The sequence below is a fragment of the Bombina bombina genome, chromosome 1, assembly GCF_027579735.1.
Source record: "Bombina bombina isolate aBomBom1 chromosome 1, aBomBom1.pri, whole genome shotgun sequence".
In the NCBI taxonomy this organism is placed as follows: Eukaryota; Metazoa; Chordata; class Amphibia; order Anura; family Bombinatoridae; genus Bombina; species Bombina bombina.
In genome coordinates, this window is record NC_069499.1 from 1,064,377,649 (window position 1) to 1,064,397,561 (window position 19,913).

Consider the following 19,913-nt stretch of genomic DNA (forward strand, 5'->3'; position numbering starts at 1 on the left):
TCATATCATTAAAAAAAACATAATTTATGCTTACCTGATAAATTTATTTCTCTTGTAGTGTATCCAGTCCACGGATCATCCATTACTTATGGGATATTCTCCTTCCCAACAGGAAGTTGCAAGAGGATCACCCACAGCAGAGCTGCTATATAGCTCCTCCCCTCACTGCCATATCCAGTCATTCGACCGAAACAAGACGAGAAAGGAGAAACCATAGGGTGCAGTGGTGACTGTAGTTTAATTAAAATTTAGACCTGCCTTAAAAGGACAGGGCGGGCCGTGGACTGGATACACTACAAGAGAAATAAATTTATCAGGTAAGCATAAATTATGTTTTCTCTTGTTAAGTGTATCCAGTCCATGGATCATCCATTACTTATGGGATACCAATACCAAAGCTAAAGTACACGGATGATGGGAGGGACAATGCAGGATTAAACGGAAGGAACCACTGCCTGAAGAACCTTTCTCCCAAAAACAGCCTCCGAAGAAGCAAAAGTATCAAATTTGTGAAATTTTGAAAAGGTGTGAAGCAAAGACCAAGTCGCAGCCTTGCAAATCTGTGCAACAGAGGCCTCATTTTTAAAGGCCCAGGTGGAAGCCACAGCTCTAGTAGAATGAGCTGTAATCCTTTCAGGGGGCTGCTGTCCAGCAGTCTCATAGGCTAAGCGAATTATGCTCCGAAGTCAAAAGGAAAGAGAGGTTGTCGAAGCTTTTTGACCTCTCCTCTGTCCAGAGTAAACGACAAACAGGGAAGATGTTTGGCGAAAATCTTTAGTAGCTTGTAAATAAAACTTCAAGGCACGGACTACGTCCAGATTATGTAAGAGACGTTCCTTCTTTGAAGAAGGATTAGGACACAATGATGGAACAACAATCTCTTGATTGATATTCTTGTTAGAAACCACCTTAGGTAAAAACCCAGGTTTGGTACGCAGAACTACCTTATCTGCATGAAAAATCAGATAAGGAGAATCACATTGTAAGGCAGATAGCTCAGAGACTCTTCGAGCCGAGGAAATAGCCATCAAAAACAGAACTTTGCAAGATAAAAGCTTAATATCAATGGAATGAAGGGGTTCAAACGGAACTCCTTGAAGAACTTTAAGAACCAAGTTTAAGCTCCACGGGGGAGCAACAGTTTTAAAAACAGGCTTAATTCTAACCAAAGCCTGACAAAATGCCTGGACGTCTGGAACCTCTGCCAGACGCTTGTGCAAAAGAATAGACAGAGCAGAAATCTGTCCCTTTAAAGAACTAGCTGATAATCCTTTGTCCAAACCCTCTTGGAGAAAGGACAATATCCTAGGAATCCTAACCTTACTCCATGAGTAATTCTTGGATTCACACCAATAAAGATATTTACGCCATATCTTATGGTAGATTTTCCTGGTGACAGGCTTTCGTGCCTGTATTAAGGTATCAATGACTGACTCTGAGAAGCCACGCCTTGATAGGATCAAGCGTTCAATCTCCATGCAGTCAGTCTCAGAAAAATTAGATTTGGATGATTGAAAGGACCTTGTATTAGAAGGTCCTGCCTCAGAGGCAGAGTCCATGGTGGAAAGGATGACATGTCCACTAGGTCTGCATACCAGGTCCTACGTGGCCACGCAGGCGCTATCAGAATCACCAATGCTCTCTCCTGCTTGATTTTGGCAATCAGTTGAGGGAGCAGAGGAAACGGTGGAAACACATAAGCCAGGTTGAAGAACCAAGGAGCTGCTAGAGCATCTATCAGCGTCGCTCCCGGGAAGCTTGGCGTTCTGGCGAGACGCCATGAGATCCAGTTCTGGTTTGCCCCAACGATGGATCAGTTGAGCAAACACCTCCGGATGGAGTTCCCACTCCCCCGGATGAAAAGTCTGACGACTTAGAAAATCCGCCTCCCAGTTCTCTAAGCCTGGGATGTGGATCGCTGACAGATGGCAAGAGTGAGACTCTGCCCAGCGAATTATCTTTGAGACTTCTAACATCGCTAGGGAACTCCTGGTTCCCCCTTGATGGTTGATGTAAGCCACAGTCGTGATGTTGTCCGACTGAAATCTGATGAACCTCAGGGTTGCTAACTGAGGCCAAGCTAGAAGAGCATTGAATATTGCTCTTAACTCCAGAATATTTATTGGGAGGAGTTTCTCCTCCTGAGTCCACGATCCCTGAGCCTTCAGGGAGTTCCAGACTGCGCCCCAACCTAGAAGGCTGGCATCTGTTGTTACAATCGCCCAATCTGGCCTGCGAAAGGTCATACCCTTGGACAGATGGACCCGAGAGAATCTCTGGTCTCTTGATCCAGATTTAGTAGAGGGGACAAATCTGAGTAATCCCCATTCCACTGACTTAGCATGCATAATTGCAGCGGTCTGAGATGCAGGCTCGCAAATGGCACTATGTCCATTGCCGCTACCATTAAGCCGATTACTTCCATGCACTGAGCCACTGACGGACGTGGAATGGAATGAAGGACACAGCAAGCATTTAGAAGTTTTGATAACCTGGACTCCGTCAGGTAAATTTTCATCTCTACAGAATCTATAAGAGTCCCTAGGAAGGTGACTTGTGAGTGGGGATAGAGAACTCTTTTCCACGTTCACTTTCCACCCATGCGACCTCAGAAATGCCAGAACTATCTCTGTATGAGACTTGGCAATTTGAAAGCTTGACGCCTGTATCAGGATGTCGTCTAGATACGGAGCCACCGCTATGCCTCGCGGTCTTAGAACCGCCAGAAGTGAGCCCAGAACCTTTGTAAAGATTCTCGGGGCTGTAGCCAACCCAAAGGGAAGAGCTACAAATTGGTAATGCCTGTCTAGAAAGGCAAACCTTAGGAACCGATGATGATCTTTGTGAATCGGTATGTGAAGGTAGGCATCCTTTAAGTCCACTGTGGTCATGTACTGACCCTCTTGGATCATGGGTAGGATGGTCCGAATAGTTTCCATTTTGAATGATGGAACTCTGAGGAACTTGTTTAAGATCTTTAGATCCAAGATTGGTCTGAAGGTTCCCTCTTTCTTGGGAACCACAAACAGATTTGAATAAAACCCCTGTCCCTGTTCCGTCCGAGGAACTGGATGGATCACTCCCATTACTAGGAGGTCTTGCACACAGCTTAGGAATGCCTCTTTCTTTATCTGGTTTGCTGATAACCTTGAAAGATGAAATCTCCCTTGTGGAGGAGAAGCTTTGAAGTCCAGAAGATATTCCTGAGATATGATCTCCAACGCCCAGGGATCCTGAACATCTCTTGCCCACGCCTGGGCGAAGAGAGAAAGTCTGCCCCCCACTAGATCCGTTTCCGTATAGGGGGCCGTTCCTTCATGCTGTCTTGGGGGCAGCAGCAGGTTTTCTGGCCTGCTTGCCCTTGTTCCAGGACTGGTTAGTTTCCAGGCCTGTCTGGAATGAGCAACAGTTCCCTCTTGTTTTGAAGCGGAGGAAGTTGATGCTGCTCCTGCCTTGAAATTTCGAAAGGCACGAAAATTAGATTGTTTGGCCTTTGATTTGGCCCTGTCCTGAGGAAGGGAATGACCCTTGCCTCCAGTAATGTCAGCAATAATTTCCTTCAAGCCAGGCCCGAATAAGGTCTGCCCCTTGAAAGGAATGTTGAGTAATTTAGACTTTGAAGTCACGTCAGCTGACCAGGATTTAAGCCATAGCGCCCTACGTGCCTGGATGGCGAATCCGGAATTCTTAGCCGTTAGTTTAGTCAAATGAACAATGGCATCAGAAATAAATGAGTTAGCTAGCTTAAGCGTTCTAAGCTTGTCAATAATTTCCTCCAATGGAGCTGTATGGATGGCCTCTTCCAGGGCCTCAAACCAGAATGCCGCCGCAGCAGTGACAGGCGCAATGCATGCAAGGGGCTGCAAAATAAAACCTTGTTGAATAAACATTTTCTTAAGGTAACCCTCTAATTTTTTATCCATTGGATCTGAAAAAGCACAACTGTCCTCAACCGGGATAGTGGTACGCTTTGCTAAAGTAGAAACTGCTCCCTCCACCTTAGGGACCGTCTGCCATAAGTCCTGTGTAGTGGCGTCTATTGGAAACATTTTTCTAAATATAGGAGGTGGGGAAAAGGGCACACCAGGTCTATCCCACTCCTTGCTAATAATTTCTGTAAGCCTTTTAGGTATAGGAAAAACGTCAGTACACACCGGCACCGCATAGTATCTATCCAGCCTACACAATTTCTCTGGAATTGCAACTGTGTTACAGTCATTCAGAGCAGCTAATACCTCCCCAAGCGATACACGGAGGTTCTCAAGCTTAAATTTAAAATTAGAAATCTCTGAATTTCCACGAGTCAGAGATGTCACCCACAGAATGAAGCTCTCCGTCCTCATGTTCTGCATACTGTGACGCAGTATCAGACATGGCTCTTACAGCATTTGCGCGCTCTGTATCTCTCCTAACCCCAGAGCTATCGCGCTTGCCTCTTAATTCAGGCAATCTAGATAATACCTCTGACAGGGTATTATTCATGATTGCAGCCATGTCCTGCAAGGTAATCGCTATGGCGTCCCTGATGTAATTGGCGCCATATTAGCGTGCGTCCCCTGAGCGGGAGGCGAAGGGTCTGACACGTGGGGAGAGTTAGTCGGCATAACTTCCCCCTCGACAGAACCCTCTGGTGATAATTCTTTTATAGATAAAGACTGACCTTTACTGTTTAAGGTGAAATCAATACATTTAGTACACATTTTCCTGTGGGGCTCCACCATGGCTTTCAAACATAATGAACAAGTAGGTTCCTCTGTATCAGACATGTTTAAACAGACTAGCAATGAGACTAGCAAGCTTGGAAAACACTTAAAACAAGTTTACAAGCAATATAAAAAACGTTACTGCACCTTTAAGAAACACAAAACTTGTCCAAATTTGGAATAACAGTGAAAAAAGGCAGTTACACTAACGAAAATTTTACAGTGTATGTAACAAGTTAGCAGAGCATTGCACCCACTTGCAAATGGATGATTAACCCCTTATAACCCAAAATGGAATAATAAAAGACAAAAACGTTTTTTAAACAGTCACAACTGCCACAGCTCTACTGTGGCTTTTTACCTCCCTCAATACAACTTTTGAAGCCTTTTGAGCCCTTTAGAGAAGTCCTGGAACATGCAGGAAGAAGCTGGATGTCTGTGTCTGTAATTTTTGCTGTGCAAAAAAACGCCAAAATAGGCCCCTCCCACTCATATTACAACAGTGGAAAGCCTCCAGGAACTGTTTCTAGGCAAAATTCAAGCCAGCCATGTGGAAAAAACTAGGCCCCAATAAGTTTTATCACCAAACATATATAAAAAACGATTAAACATGCCAGCAAACGTTTTAAAATACACTTTTATAAGAGTATGTATCTCTATTAATAAGCCTGATACCAGTCACCATCACTGCATTTAAGGCTTTACTTACATTACTTCGGTATCAGCAGCATTTTCTAGCAAATTCCATCCCTAGAAAAATATTTTAACTGCACATACCTTATTGCAGGAAAACCTGCACGCTATTCCCCCTCTGAAGTTACCTCACTCCTCAGAATATGTGAGAACAGCAAAGGATCTTAGTTACTTCTGCTAAGATCATAGAAAACGCAGGCAGATTCTTCTTCCAAATACTGCCTGAGATAAACAGTACACTCCGGTACCATTTAAAAATAACAAACTTTTGATTGAAGAAATAAACTAAGTATAAAACACCACAGTCCTCTTACGACCTCCATCTTAGTTGAGAGTTGCAAGAGAATGACTGGATATGGCAGTGAGGGGAGGAGCTATATAGCAGCTCTGCTGTGGGTGATCCTCTTGCAACTTCCTGTTGGGAAGGAGAATATCCCATAAGTAATGGATGATCCGTGGACTGGATACACTTAACAAGAGAAATACATTTATCAGGTAAGCGTAAATTTCCTTATTTTTTACAAGATATGACGAGTCCACGGATTTCAGCCTTACTTATGGGATACAATACGAAAGCTATAGGACACGGATGAAAGGGAGGGACAAGACAGGAACCTAAACAGAAGGCACCACTGCTTGAAGAACCTTTTTCCCAAAAACAGCCTCAGACGAGGCAAAAGTATCAAATTTGGAAAAAGTGTGAAGAGACGACCAAGTTGCAGCCTTGCAAATCTGTTCAACAGAAGCATCATTTTTAAATGCCCATGAGGAAGCCACAGCCCTAGTAGAATGAGCCGTAATTCGTTCTGGAGGCTGCTGTCCAGCAGTCTCATATGCAACACAAATGATACTCTTCAGCCAAAAAGAAAGAGGTAGCCGTAGCTTTCTGACCCCTACGTTTCCCAGCAAAAACAACAAAAAATGAAGATGTTTGACGAAAATCCTTAGTCGCCTGCAAGTAGAACTTAAAGGCACGTACTACGTCCAAATTATGTAATAGACACTCCTTCTTAGAGGAGGGATTAGGACACAAGGAAGGAACAACAATTTCCTGATTAATATTCTTGTTAGAAACAAACTTAGGAAGAAAACCAGGTTTGGTACATACCACCACCTTATCAGAATGGAAAATAAGATAAGGAGAATCACATTGTAATGCTGAAAGCTCAGAAACTCTGCGAGCAGAAGAAATAGCAACCAAAAATAAAACTTTCCAAGATAACTTAATATCTATGGAATGCATAGGTTCAAACAGAACCTCTTGAAGAACATTAAGAACTAAATTCAAACTCGAAGGAGGAGCAATTGGTCTAAACACAGGCCGGAATCAAGTCAGGGCCTGACAAAAAGATTGAACATCTGCCAGATGCTTGTGTAACAAAATAGACAAAGCAGAAATCTGTCCCTTTAAGGAACTTGCTGACAACCCTTTCTCCAATCCTTATTGGAGAAAAGATAAAATCTTGGGAATCCTAACCTTACTCCATGAGTAGCCTTTGGATTTGCACCAATAAAGATATTTACACCATATCTTATGGTAAATGTTTCTAGTAACAGGCTTGCGTGCCGGAATCAAGGTATCAATGACCGCATCAGAGAACCCCCGCTTAGATAAAATCAAGCGTTCAATCTCCAAGCAGTCAGCTGCAGAGAAATTAGATTCGGATGATGGAAGGGTCCCTGAATGAGAAGGTCCTGCCTCAATGGAAGCTTCCACGACGGCAGAGAGGACATGTCCACCAGATCGGCATACCAAGTCCTGTGAGGCCACGCAGGAGAGATTAGAATCACTGAAGCCCTCTCCTGTTTGATCCATGCAATTTCCCGGGGAAGGAGAGCAAACGGTGGAAACACATAAGCTAGGTTGAATGACCAAGGCACTGCCAAGGCATCTATCAGTTTGGCCTGAGGATCCCTGGACCTGGATCCGTATCTCGGGAGCTTGGCATTCTGACTAGACGCCATCGGATCCAATCCCGGTCTGCCCCACCTGAGAATCAGGGTGGCAAAGACCTCCGGATGGAGTTCCCATTCCCCCGGATGAAATGTCTGTCTGCTCAAAAAATCCGCCTCCCAGTTGTCCACTCCTGGGATGTAGATTGCCGACAGATAACAAGAGTGAGCCTCCGCCCACCGAATTATCTTGGATACTTCTGTTATCGCTAAGATACTCCTTGTTCCTCCCTGACGATTGATGTAAACCACAGTCGTGATGTTGTCCGACTGAAATCGGATGAATTTGGCCGAAGCCAACTGAGGCCAAGCCTGAAGCGTATTGAATATTGCTCTCAATTCCAGAATATTAATTGGAATTAGAGACTCCGACCGAGTCCACACACCCTGAGCCTTCAGGGAATTCAAGACTGCACCCCATCATATTATACTGGCGTCCCTTGTCACTATCACCCATGAAAGTCTGCGGAAGCACGTCCCTTGGGACAGATGATCCAGCAAAAACCACCAAATTAGAGAGTCTCTTGTCTCCTGATCCAGATTTATCTGAGGAGACAAATTTGCATAATCTCCATTCCACTGTCTGAGCATGCTCAGTTGTAAAGGCCTGAGATGAAAACGAGCAAACCGAATGATGACCATCAATCCAATTACCTCCATGCACTGAGCCACTGATGGCCGAGGATTGGACTGAAAGGCTCGGCATGTATTCAGAATCTTTAAATTTCTGACTTCCGTCAAGAAGATTTTCATGGATAGAGAGTCTATTAGAGTTCCCAGGAAAGGAACCCTTGTCTGTGGAATAAGTGAACTCTTTTCTAGATTCACCTTCCACCCGTGAGTCCTTAGAAAGGACAGAACCATGTCGGTATGAGACTTTGTCAGTTGATAAGACGCCTGAATCAGAATATCGTCCAGATAAGGTGCCACTGCAATGCCCCGTGGCCTGAGAACTGCCAGCAGAGACGCTAGAACCTTCGTGAAGATCCTCGGTGCCGTGGCCAGCCCGAAAGGAAGAGCCACGAACTGAAAATGTTTGTCCAGGAAGGCAAACCTTAGGAACTGGTGATGATCTTTGTGGATAGGAATATGAAGATATGCATCCTTTAAATCCACGGTAGTCATATATTGACCCTCCTGGATCAATGGAAGAATTGTCAGAATAGTCTCCATCTTGAAGGATGGAACTCTGAGAAACTTGTTTAGACTCTTGAGGTCTAAAATGGGTCAGAACGCTCCCTCTTTTTTGGGAACCACGAAAAGGTTTGAGTAAAACCCCTGCCCCTGTTCCAATTTTGGGACGGGACAAATTACTCCCATAGTGGAGAGGTCTTTTACACAACGTGAGAACGCCTCTCTTTTTATCTACAGACAATCGTGAAAGAAGAAATCTTCCCCTTGGGAAGGAATTTTTTACCTCCAACTGATACCCTTGAGACAAAATTTCTAGTGTCCAGGGATCCTGAACATCTCTCATCCAAGCTTGGAGAAAGAGAGAAAGTCTGCCCCCTACTAGATCCGGTCCAGGATCGGGGGCCGCCACTTCATGCTGTTTTGGTAGCAGCGGCAGGCTTCTTGGGTTGTTTACCCTTACTCCATCCCTAGTTAGGTTTCCAAGTGGCTTTGGCTTGAGAATAATTCCCTTCCTGTTTAACGGAAGAGGGGGTTCCCTTGAAGTTTCGAAAGGAACTTTGTTTAGCTGTTTTGTCCTGAGGGAGGAGATGACCCTTACCTCCCATAATGTCAGAAATGATCTCCTTTAAGTCAGGCCCGAACAGGGTCTTACCCTTGAAAGGAATCGCCGAGAGCTTTGATTTAGAGGACACATCCGCAGACCAAGATTTTAACCATAAGGCTCTGCGCGCTAAAATGCAAAATCCTGCATTCTTAGCCGCCAATTTGGCGATTTGAAAGGCTGCATCCGTAATAAAGGAATTAGCCAGCTTAAGGCCCTTAATTCTATCCATTATCTCTTCTAAAGGAGTCTCAATCTTAAGGGACACTTCTAGAACATCAAACCAAAAGGCAGCCGCAGTTGTGACTGTTACAATGCAGGCTGTTGGTTGAAACAGAAACCCTTGATGAATATATAGCTTTTTTAAAAGACCTTTCAACTTTTTATCCATAGGGTCCTTGAAAGCACAACTGTTCTCAATAGGGATAGTCGTACGCTTAGCCAAGGTAGATATAGCTCCCTCCACCTTAGGGACCGTCTGCCAAGAGTCCCGAACGGTGTCAGCTATAGGATACATTTTCCTAAAAATAGGGGAAGGGGAGAACGGGATACCCGGTCTCTCCCATTCCCTTGTAATAATTTCCGAAATTCTCTTAGGGAATGGAAACACATCGGAATAAGAAGGGACCTCTAAGTATTTGTCCATCTTACTCAATTTCTCTGGTGGGACCACAATAGAGTCACAGTCGTCCAGAGTCACCAAAACCTCTCATAGCAAAAGGCGGAGGTGTTCAAGTTTAAATCTAAAGGACATGAAGTCCGAATCTGTCTGGGGTAATGAACTTCCTGAGTCAGACAGTTCCCCCTCAGACAGGGCCTCCCTACCCCCCAATTCAGAGAACTGGGAAGGTACATCGGAGATAGCCATTAAAGCATCAGAAGTTGCAGGGACCACGTGGGCCTCTGTCCTGCTGCGTTTACCTTGTAACACTGGCAACTTAGATAAAACTTCTGTAAGAGTGGATGACATAACTGCAGCCATATCCTGCAGAGTAAATGAAGCAGACGCCGATGAAGAACATGGCGTCACCTGTGCGGGCATTAAAGGCTGTGACGCTTGGGGAGAAGGATGCGGCATACCCTGAATTTCATCAGTCTGAGGACATTCATTAGATATATCTTTATTAAAGAAAATTTGTTCTTTACACTGTAAAGCCCTCTCAATACATGAGGGACAAAGCGTAACCGGGGGTTCCACAATGGCATCTAAACACATAGGACATGTAGTGTGTTCAAGATCAACCATGTTAACAGAAATGAAAAGTTAACTTGATTGTGTCTTTAATAATAAGATGCTAAACATATAGATTATAAAAATGTGTGCACTGTATCGTTAAGAAACAAACTGTCCCAGCTTTAGCTTAGCGTTTGACTTAAACAAAAATACCAAAATACCCTTTAAGTATAATTTTTATCCCAAATTTTCCACAGATACACAAATTTAACGATTACCTTGCTGCAGCTCCTACCTGACTCCACTGACCAAGAATTCTCCTCTAAAACGGCGTGCCTAAGATGGCTTGTCTATACTATCACAAGCGGAGCCATAAGGAAAGCTGTCCGTCTCAGTAAACTAACTGCGCGGCTTAAGGCGTGAAAATTAGCCCCGCCCTTCGTGGGCGTACACAACATACCCCAGGAAAAACAACTGAGTACCGCCATATACCAGAGCCAGATAGAGTTAATTTATCTCCCTCCAACTCCGGTACTACTCCCAGCGTCAGCCTTATATTCACAAGGTCCCCCTGTAAGCATAGGACATGTAGTGAACTACGCACTTAACATAACAAGTGACTCTCCCGTTGCTTCAGCAATTGTGTCTAACGCAGCTCCCAGCGCATCTAAGTCTATTTGCTCCTGCCAGATGAGTTGGGAAAAGTTTAACATGTTGGGATCCCATTTAGAATAAAAAGACAGCCCACACATGCTACAAAGGGAAGCCCTTAGCCGAGACCCTCACAGAATAAAAAGGCAGAGTACAGTCGGTTCTGAGATATGTTGCAGCGCCCCAAAGAACAAAGGACTGCACTTAGCTCCATGCTGAGGAACAGCATGAAAATCTTAGTGTCACAAGGTCCACTCTTCCTCCTGAGGTCCTGTAAGGTAGAAGGGTCTTAGTCCGTATTCTATGACTGCACACAGAGAAGCAGCACAGGTGTGGGAGGTGTGAAACTAAAAATCCACTAGTTCCCATAAACTGACAGGCTATTTCCAGATGCTTCTCTGTAGAAATATAGTACCCTCGGCACCATTTAAAATAAAAAAACTCTTGATTGAAGAATCCAAACTAACACCTCACCTCACTCCTATCACTAACACAGGCAAAGAGAATGACTGGGTTGGGGGGGAAGGGAGGAGCTATTTATGCAGCTCTGCTGTGGAGCTCTTTGCCTCCTCCTGCTGACCAGGAGGCGATATCCCATAAGTAAGGATGAAATCCGTGGACTCGTCATATCTTGTAAAAGAAAAAAAAAAGGAAGGACAGTCTACTCCAGAATTTAAATTGTTAAAAAGATAGTTAATCCCTTTATTAACCGTTCCCCAGTTTTGTATAACCAACACATTTATATTAATATGTTTACCTCTGTGATTACATTGTATCTAAGTCTCTGTAGACTGCCTGCTTATTTCAGTTCTTTTGACAGACTTGCTTTTTAGCCAATCAGTGCTGACTTCTAGGTAACTCCATGGGAGTGAGTGCAATGTTATCTATAGGGCAAGCATGAACCAGTGCTGTCTAGCTGTAAAAAAAAATAAAATTAAAAAATGCAATGAAATAAGAGGTGACCTTTAAGGGCTTGATAATTAGCATATTAGCCTACCTTGTTTTAGCTTTAACAAGGTTAACAAAAACATTCTGCTGCACTACAAAACCCCTGTAGCGCCAATAAAAGGTGTCTGCATTACATATTAAAGCTTACTACTAAGGAGTACAGGACGCAGATATTCAGTATTAACTAGGCATATAACAACGTTGTCACTATTATTTCTATGAGACATGTTCCTAATTATTTCAGTAATAGTTTTAGACTAATTTTCTTCCAAAGAAAAAGTAAATTTATGCTTACCTGATAAATTGATTTCTTCTATGATACGATGAGTCCACGGATTCATCCTTTACGTGTGGGATATTATCCTCCTGCTAACAGGAAGTGGCAAAGAGCACCACAGCAGAGCTGTCTATATAGCTCCTCCCTCGACTCCACCCCCCAGTCATTCGACCGAAGGTATAGGAAGAAAAAGGAGAAACTAAAAGGTGCAGAGGTGACTGAAGTTTAAATCAAAAAAATATAATCCGTCTTAAATTGACAGGGTGGGCCATGGACTCGTCGTATCATAGAAGAAATCAATTTATCAGGTAAGCATAAATTTACATTTCTTCTATAAGATACGAGTCCACGGATTCATCCTTTACTTGTGGGATACAATACCAAAGCTACAGGACACTGATGAACGGGAGGGACAAGACAGATGCCTAAACAGAAGGCACCACTGCTTGAAGAACTTTTCTCCCAAAAATAGCCTCCAAAGAAGAAAAAGTATCAAATAATTGTAAAATTTGGAAAAGGTATGAAATGAAGACCAAGTCGCAGCCTTACAAATCTGTTCAACAGAAGCATCATTTTCAAAAGCCCATGTAGAAGCCACCGCTCTAGTAGAGTGAGCTGTAATTCTTTCAGGAGGCTGCTGTCCAGCCAAAAAGAAAGAGTGAGGTAGCCGTAGCTTTTTGACCTCTACGTTTTCCAGAATAGACAACAAACAGAGAAGATGTTTGACAGAAATCTTTGGTCGCTTGCAAGTAAAACTTCAAAGCACGAACCACATCCAAGTTGTGCAACAGACGCTCCTTCTTAGAGGAAGGATTAGGACACAGGGAAGGAACAACAATTTCCTGATTAATATTCTTATTAGTAAAAACCTTAGGATGGAATCCAGGTTTGGTACGCAAAACCACCTTATCAGAATGGAAAACAAGATAAGGCGAGTCGCATTAGTTAAGAAACTCTTCGAGCCGAAGAGATAGCAACTAAAAACAGAACTTTACAAGATAGAAGCTTAATATCTATGGAATGCATAGGTTCAAACGGAACCCCTTGAACATTTAGAACTAAATTCAAATTATATGGCGGAGCAACAGGTTTAAACACAGGCTTTATTCTAACCAAAGCCTGACAAAACGACTGAATGTCTGGAACATCTGACAGACGCTTGTGCAGTAAAATTGACAAAGCAGATATCTGTCCCTTTAAGGAACTAGCTGATAACCCTTTCTCCAATCCTTCTTGGAGAAAGTACAAAATCCTAGGAATCCTGATCTTACTCCATGAGTAGCCTTTGGATTCCCACCAATAAAAATATTTACGCCATATCTTATGGTAAATTTTCCTAGTCACAGGCTTTCGAGCCTGAATCAAGGTATCTATGACCGACTCAGAGAATCCCAGCTTAAATAAAATCAGCCGCAGGGAAACTAGATTTGGATGCTGGAACGCACCTTGAATGAGAAGGTCCTGTCTCAGTGGCAGTGTCCACGGTGGTAGAGATGACATTTCCACCAGGTCTGCATACCAAGTCCTGCGTGGCTACGCAGGTGCTGTCAAAATCACAGAAGCCCTCTCCTGTTTGATTCTGGCAATCAGACGAGGAAGGAGAAGAAATGGTGGAAACACATAAGCCAGGTTGAACGACCAAGGTACTGCTAGAGCATCTATCAGTACTGCTTGGGGATCCGTTGATCTGGACCCGTAACAAGGAAGTTTGGCGTTCTGACGAGATGCCATCAGATCCAATTCTGGTGTGCCCCATTGATGAATCAATTGTGCAAACACCTCCGGATGAAGCTCCCACTCCCCCGGATGAAAAGTCTGACGACTTAGAAAATCCGCTTCACAGTTCTCCACTCCTGGGATATAGATTGCTGATAGATGGCAAAAGTGAGTCTCTGCCCATCGAATTATTTTGGAAACCTCTATCATTGCTAGAGAATTCTTTGTTCCCCCCTGATGATTGATATATGCTACAGTCATGATATTGTCCGACTGGAATTTTATGAATCTGGCCGAAGCCAGCTGAGGCCACGCCTGAACCGCGTTGAATATCGCTCTCAGTTCTAGAATATTTATTGGAAGGAGAGCCTGCTCCTGAGTCCACACACCCTGTGCTTTCAGGGAATTCCAGACTGCACCCCAGCCCAATAGGCTGGCGTCAGTCATCACTATGACCCCTGCTGGCCTGCGGAAACACGTTCCCTGGGACAGATGATCCTGTGACAACCACCAAAGAAGAGAGTCTCTGGTCTCTTGATCCATATTTATCTGAGGAGATAAATTTGCATAATCCCCATTCCACTGTCTGAGCATGCATAGTTGCAGTGGTCTGAGCATGCATAGTTGCAGTGGTCTGAGATGCAAGCGAGCAAACGGAACTATGTCCATTGCCGCTACCATTAGTCCAATTACCTCCATACACTGAGCCACTGACGGCCGAGGTATGGAATGAAGAGCTCAGCAGGTGGTTAAGATATTTGTTTTTCTGACCTCCGTCAGAAAAATTTTCATGTTTACCGAATCTATCAGAGTTCCCAGGAAAGGAACTCTTGTGAGAGGGGTAAGTGAACTCTTTTTTTATGTTCACCTTTCACCCGTGAGATCTTAGAAAAGCCAACACGATGTCCGTGTGAGATTTGGCTAGTTGGTAAGTTGACGCCTGAATTTAAGATATCGTCCAGATAAGGCGCCACTGCTATGCCCTGCGGCCTTAGATCCGCCAAAAGGGACCCTAGCATTTGTGTGAAAATTCTGGGAGCTGTGGCCAACCTGAAGGGAAGAGCCACAAACTGGTAATGCTTGTCCAGGAAGGCAAACCTGAGGAATGGGTGATCTTTGTGGATAGGAATGTGAAGATACGCATCCTTCAAATCCACGGTGGTCATATATTGACCCTCCTGGATCATTGGTAAAATAGTCAGAATGGTCTCCATCTTGAAGGATGGGACTCTGAGAAATTTGTTTAGGATCTTGAGATCTAAAAATCGGTCTGAAGGTTCCCTCTTTTTTGGGAACCACAAAAAGATTGGAGTAAAACCCTTGCCCCTGTTCTGCTTTTGGAACTGGGCAGATTACACCCATAGTATATAGGTCTTCTACACAGCGTAAGAACGCCTCTTTTTTTGTCTGGTTTACAGACAACCGTGAAAGATGATATCTCCCTCTTGGAGGAGAATCTTTGAAGTCTAGAAGATACCCCTGGGTCACGATTTCTAAAGCCCAGGAGTCCTGAACATCTCTTGCCCAAGCCTGAGCAAAGAGAGAAAGTCTGTCCCCTACTAGATCCGGTCCCGGATCGGGGGCTGCCCCTTCATGCTATCTTGGAGGCAGCAACGGGCTTCTTGGCTTGTTTACCCTTATTCCAGGTCTGGTTAGGTTTCCAGACTGACTTGGATTGAGCAAAATTCCCCTCCTGCTTTGCGGCAGGGGAGGAGGGTAGGGGGACCACCTTTGAAGTTTCGAAAGGAACGAAAATTATTTTGTTTGGTCCTCATCTTATTTGTCTTAAACTGAGTAAGGCGTGGCCTTTTCCTCCAGTGATGTCGGAAATTATCTCTTTCAGTTCAGGCCCGAATAGGGTCTTACCCTTGAAAGGGATGGCTAAAAGCTTAGATTTTGATGACACATCAGCAGACCAGGACTTAAGCCATAACGCTCTACGTGCTAAAATGGAAAAACCTGAATTCTTTGCCGCTAATTTAGCCAGTTGAAAAGCGGCATATGGAATGAAAGAATTAGCTAGCTTGAGAGCCCTAATTCTATCCAGAATATCATCTAATGGGGTCTCAACCTAAAGAGCCTCGAACCAAAAAGCAACTGCAGTAGTTACAGGAACAATGCACGCTATAGGTTGCAGAAGAAAACCCTGATGAATAAATATTTTCTTTAGAAGACCCACTAATTTTTTATCCATAGGATCTTTGAAAGCACAACTGTCCTCAATAGGTATAGTTGTACGCTTATACAGAGTAGAAATAGCTCCCTCCACCTTAGGGACCATCTGCCACGAATCCCGAATGGTGTCAGATATGGGAAACATTTTCTTAAAAGTAGGAGGGGGAGAGAACGGAATACCTTGTCTATCCCACTCCTTAGTAACAATGTCCGAAAACTCTTAGGGACCGGACAAACAGTGTAAGTAGGAACTTCTAGATATCTATCCATTTTACACAATTTCTCTGGTGGAATTACAATAGGGTCACAATCATCCAGAGTCGCTAAAACCTCCCTGAGCAACAAGCGGAGATGTTCTAGCTTAAACTTAAAAGCAGTCATATCTGAGTCTGTTTGAGGGAACATCTTTCCTGAATCAGAAAGCTCTCCCTGAGACAGAAAATCCCTCACCCCCAACTCAGAACATTGTGAGGGTACATCGGAGATGGCTAATAAAGCGTCAGAGGGCTCAGCGTTTACTCTCACACCGGACCTACTGCGCTTCCCCTGCAAACCAGGCAGTTTAGATAAAACCACTGAGGGTAGTAGACATAACTGCTGCCATATCTTGCAGGGTGAAAGAATTAGACGCTCTAGTACTTGGCGTCGCTTGTGCGGGCGTTAAAGGTTGTGACACTTGGGCAGAATTAAATGGCATAACCTGATTCTATTCTGACTGAGAATCACCCTGTGACATACTTTTATCAGCTAAAATATTTAAGGCCCTTTTTAAGTGGGGGTTCCACAATGGCTTCTAAACACATGGAACATTGGCTTTCCTCAATGTCAGACATGTTAAACAGACATGTTAAACAGGCTAGTAATGACCACAAACAGGCTTGAAAACACTTTATTTAGTGAAAAAATAACAATCTGAAAAAAAAACGGTACTGCGCCTTTAAGAGAAAAAAAGCATACAATTTTTCCAAAACTTCTTTAAAATAATAAAATCGTTCCAATTTTATAATAGAAGTATCCTAACTATGCAGCTAAGTTTGCCCCACAAGGAAAGCAACACTTAACCCTTACCAGTAAAAACGGATAATTAGAAAACGTTTATATCAATAAAAAACTCCCCCTGCACCTCGCCACAGCCCTGCTGTGGCACCTACCTGCCCTCAGGGGTCTGCAAAACCGGGTTAAACCTTTGATTTGGCCCAATACAGCTCACAAAGGCCCACCGGAGTTGGAGCTTGCTGCTTGCCTGATAAAAACTGCGCAATTGAGGCGCGAAAATAGGCCCCGCCCATCTCACTCGATGTCTCTCAGTCCAAATGAACCGCACCAGAGCGGACTAACAACTAGCCATGTGGGTTCATAAACCCAAAAAGAAAGCCATGTGGACCCTCTCAATAAGCATGAAAAACGTCTCACATAAAAATGTTATCAGCACTCCCAGTTATGTAAACGTTTGCCCACTAACATTCAAGCCTCAGTGTCAACCATTTTTTTCTTAGCCCATATATGCAAGCTCAGTAATACCACTCTATATTTTTTAGGATTACTGCTTACCCTTTCCCTCATGGGGATACTGTCAGCCAATAATGAAATACCACAGTCTCTCCAGAAAAAAATGACTGAACATACCTCACTGCTAATAGCATGAAAAACGTTCCTCACACTGAAGTTTCTTAAGTACTCCTCAGCCATTCTGTGGGAACTGCTCTGGATCTTAGTGACAACTGCTAAGATCATCACCCTCCAGGCAGAAGTCTTCATCCATCTGCTGCCTGAGGGAAAATAGTACACACTGGTACCATTTAAAATAAAAAACTCTTGCTTGAAGAAAATAAAAAACATAATTTATGTAAGAACTTACCTGATAAATTAATTTCTTTCATATAAGCAAGAGTCCATGAGCTAGTGACGTATGGGATATACATTTTGAGGTTTGGCAAAGTTTCCCAAACCTCAAAATGCCTACAAATACACCACTCACCACACCCACAAATCAGTTTAACGAATAGCCAAGAAGTGGGGTGATAAGAAAAAAGTGCGAAAGCATATAAAATAAGGAATTGGAATAATTGTGCTTTATACAAAAAAAATCATAACCACCACAAAAAAAACGGCGGGCCTCATGGACTCTTGCTAATATGAAAGAAATGAATTTATCAGGTAAGTTCTTACATAAATTATGTTTTCTTTCATGTAATTAGCAAGAGTCCATGAGCTAGTGACGTATGGGATAATGACTACCCAAGATGTGGATCTTTCCACGCAAGAGTCACTAGAGAGGGAGGGATAAAATAAAGACAGCCAATTCCTGCTGAAAATAATCCACACCCAAAATAAAGTTTAATGAAAAACAAACAGAAGATTCAAACTGAAACCGCTGCCTGAAGTACCTTTCTACCAAAAACTGCTTCAGAAGAAGAAAATACATCAAAATGGTATAATTTAGTAAAAGTATGCAAAGAGGACCAAGTTGCTGCTTTGCAAATCTGATCAACCGAAGCTTCATTCTTAAACGCCCAGGAAGTAGAAACTGACCTAGTAGAATGAGCTGTAATCCTTTGAGGCGGAGTTTTACCCGACTCGACATAGGCATGATGAATTAAAGATTTCAACCAAGATGCCAAAGAAACGGCAGAAGCTTTCTGGCCTTTTCTAGAACCGGAAAAGATAACAAATAGACTAGAAGTCTTTCGGAAAGACTTAGTAGCTTCAACATAATATTTCAAAGCTCTAACAACATCCAAAGAATGCAACGATTTTTCCTTAGAATTCTTAGGATTAGGACATAATGAGGGAACCACAATTTCTCTACCAATGTTGTTGGAATTCACAACCTTAGGTAAAAATTCAAAAGAAGTTTGCAACACCGCCTTATCCTGATGAAAAATCAGAAAAGGAGACTCACAAGAAAGAGCAGATAATTCAGAGACTCTTCTGGCAGAAGAGATCGCCAAAAGGAACAAAACTTTCCAAGAAAGTAATTTAATGTCCAATGAATGCATGGGTTCAAAAGGAGGAGCTTGAAGAGCCCCCAGAACCAAATTCAAACTCCAAGGAGGAGAAATTGACTTAATGACAGGTTTTATACGAACCAAAGCTTGTACAAAACAATGAATATCAGGAAGATTAGCAATCTTTCTGTGAAAAAGAACAGAAAGAGCAGAGATTTGTCCTTTCAAAGAACTTGCGGATAAACCTTTATCTAAACCATCCTGAAGAAACTGTAAAATTCTCGGAATTCTAAAAGAATGCCAAGAAAAATGATGAGAAAGACACCAAGAAAACAGAATTTATGCTTACCTGATAAATTACTTTCTCCAACGGTGTGTCCGGTCCACGGCGTCATCCTTACTTGTGGGATATTCTCTTCCCCAACAGGAAATGGCAAAGAGCCCAGCAAAGCTGGTCACATGATCCCTCCTAGGCTCCGCCTTCACCAGTCATTCGACCGACGTAAAGGAAGAATATGCATAGGAGAAATCATATGATACCGTGGTGACTGTAGTTAGAGAAAATAATTCATCAGACCTGATTAAAAAACCAGGGCGGGCCGTGGACCGGACACACCGTTGGAGAAAGTAATTTATCAGGTAAGCATAAATTCTGTTTTCTCCAACATAGGTGTGTCCGGTCCACGGCGTCATCCTTACTTGTGGGAACCAATACCAAAGCTTTAGGACACGGATGATGGGAGGGAGCAAATCAGGTCACCTAGATGGAAGGCACCACGGCTTGCAAAACCTTTCTCCCAAAAATAGCCTCAGAAGAAGCAAAAGTATCAAATTTGTAAAATTTGGCAAAAGTGTGCAGTGAAGACCAAGTCGCTGCCTTACATATCTGATCAACAGAAGCCTCGTTCTTGAAGGCCCATGTGGAAGCCACAGCCCTAGT

At 43.3% G+C, this 19,913-nt stretch overlaps 1 protein-coding gene across 1 annotated transcript in view; it reads right to left on the reverse strand.

Moving 5' to 3' along the window:
• The window catches only part of NCOA3 (nuclear receptor coactivator 3), a 656,351-nt gene extending 644,327 nt beyond the window's left edge, over positions 1-12,024 (reverse strand). The window contains exon 1 of the mRNA XM_053716954.1: positions 11,667-12,024. The gene's annotated coding sequence lies outside the window, so the exon portion shown is untranslated. The remainder of the gene's footprint in view (positions 1-11,666) is intronic.
• Between the last annotated feature and the right edge of the window lie 7,889 nt (positions 12,025-19,913).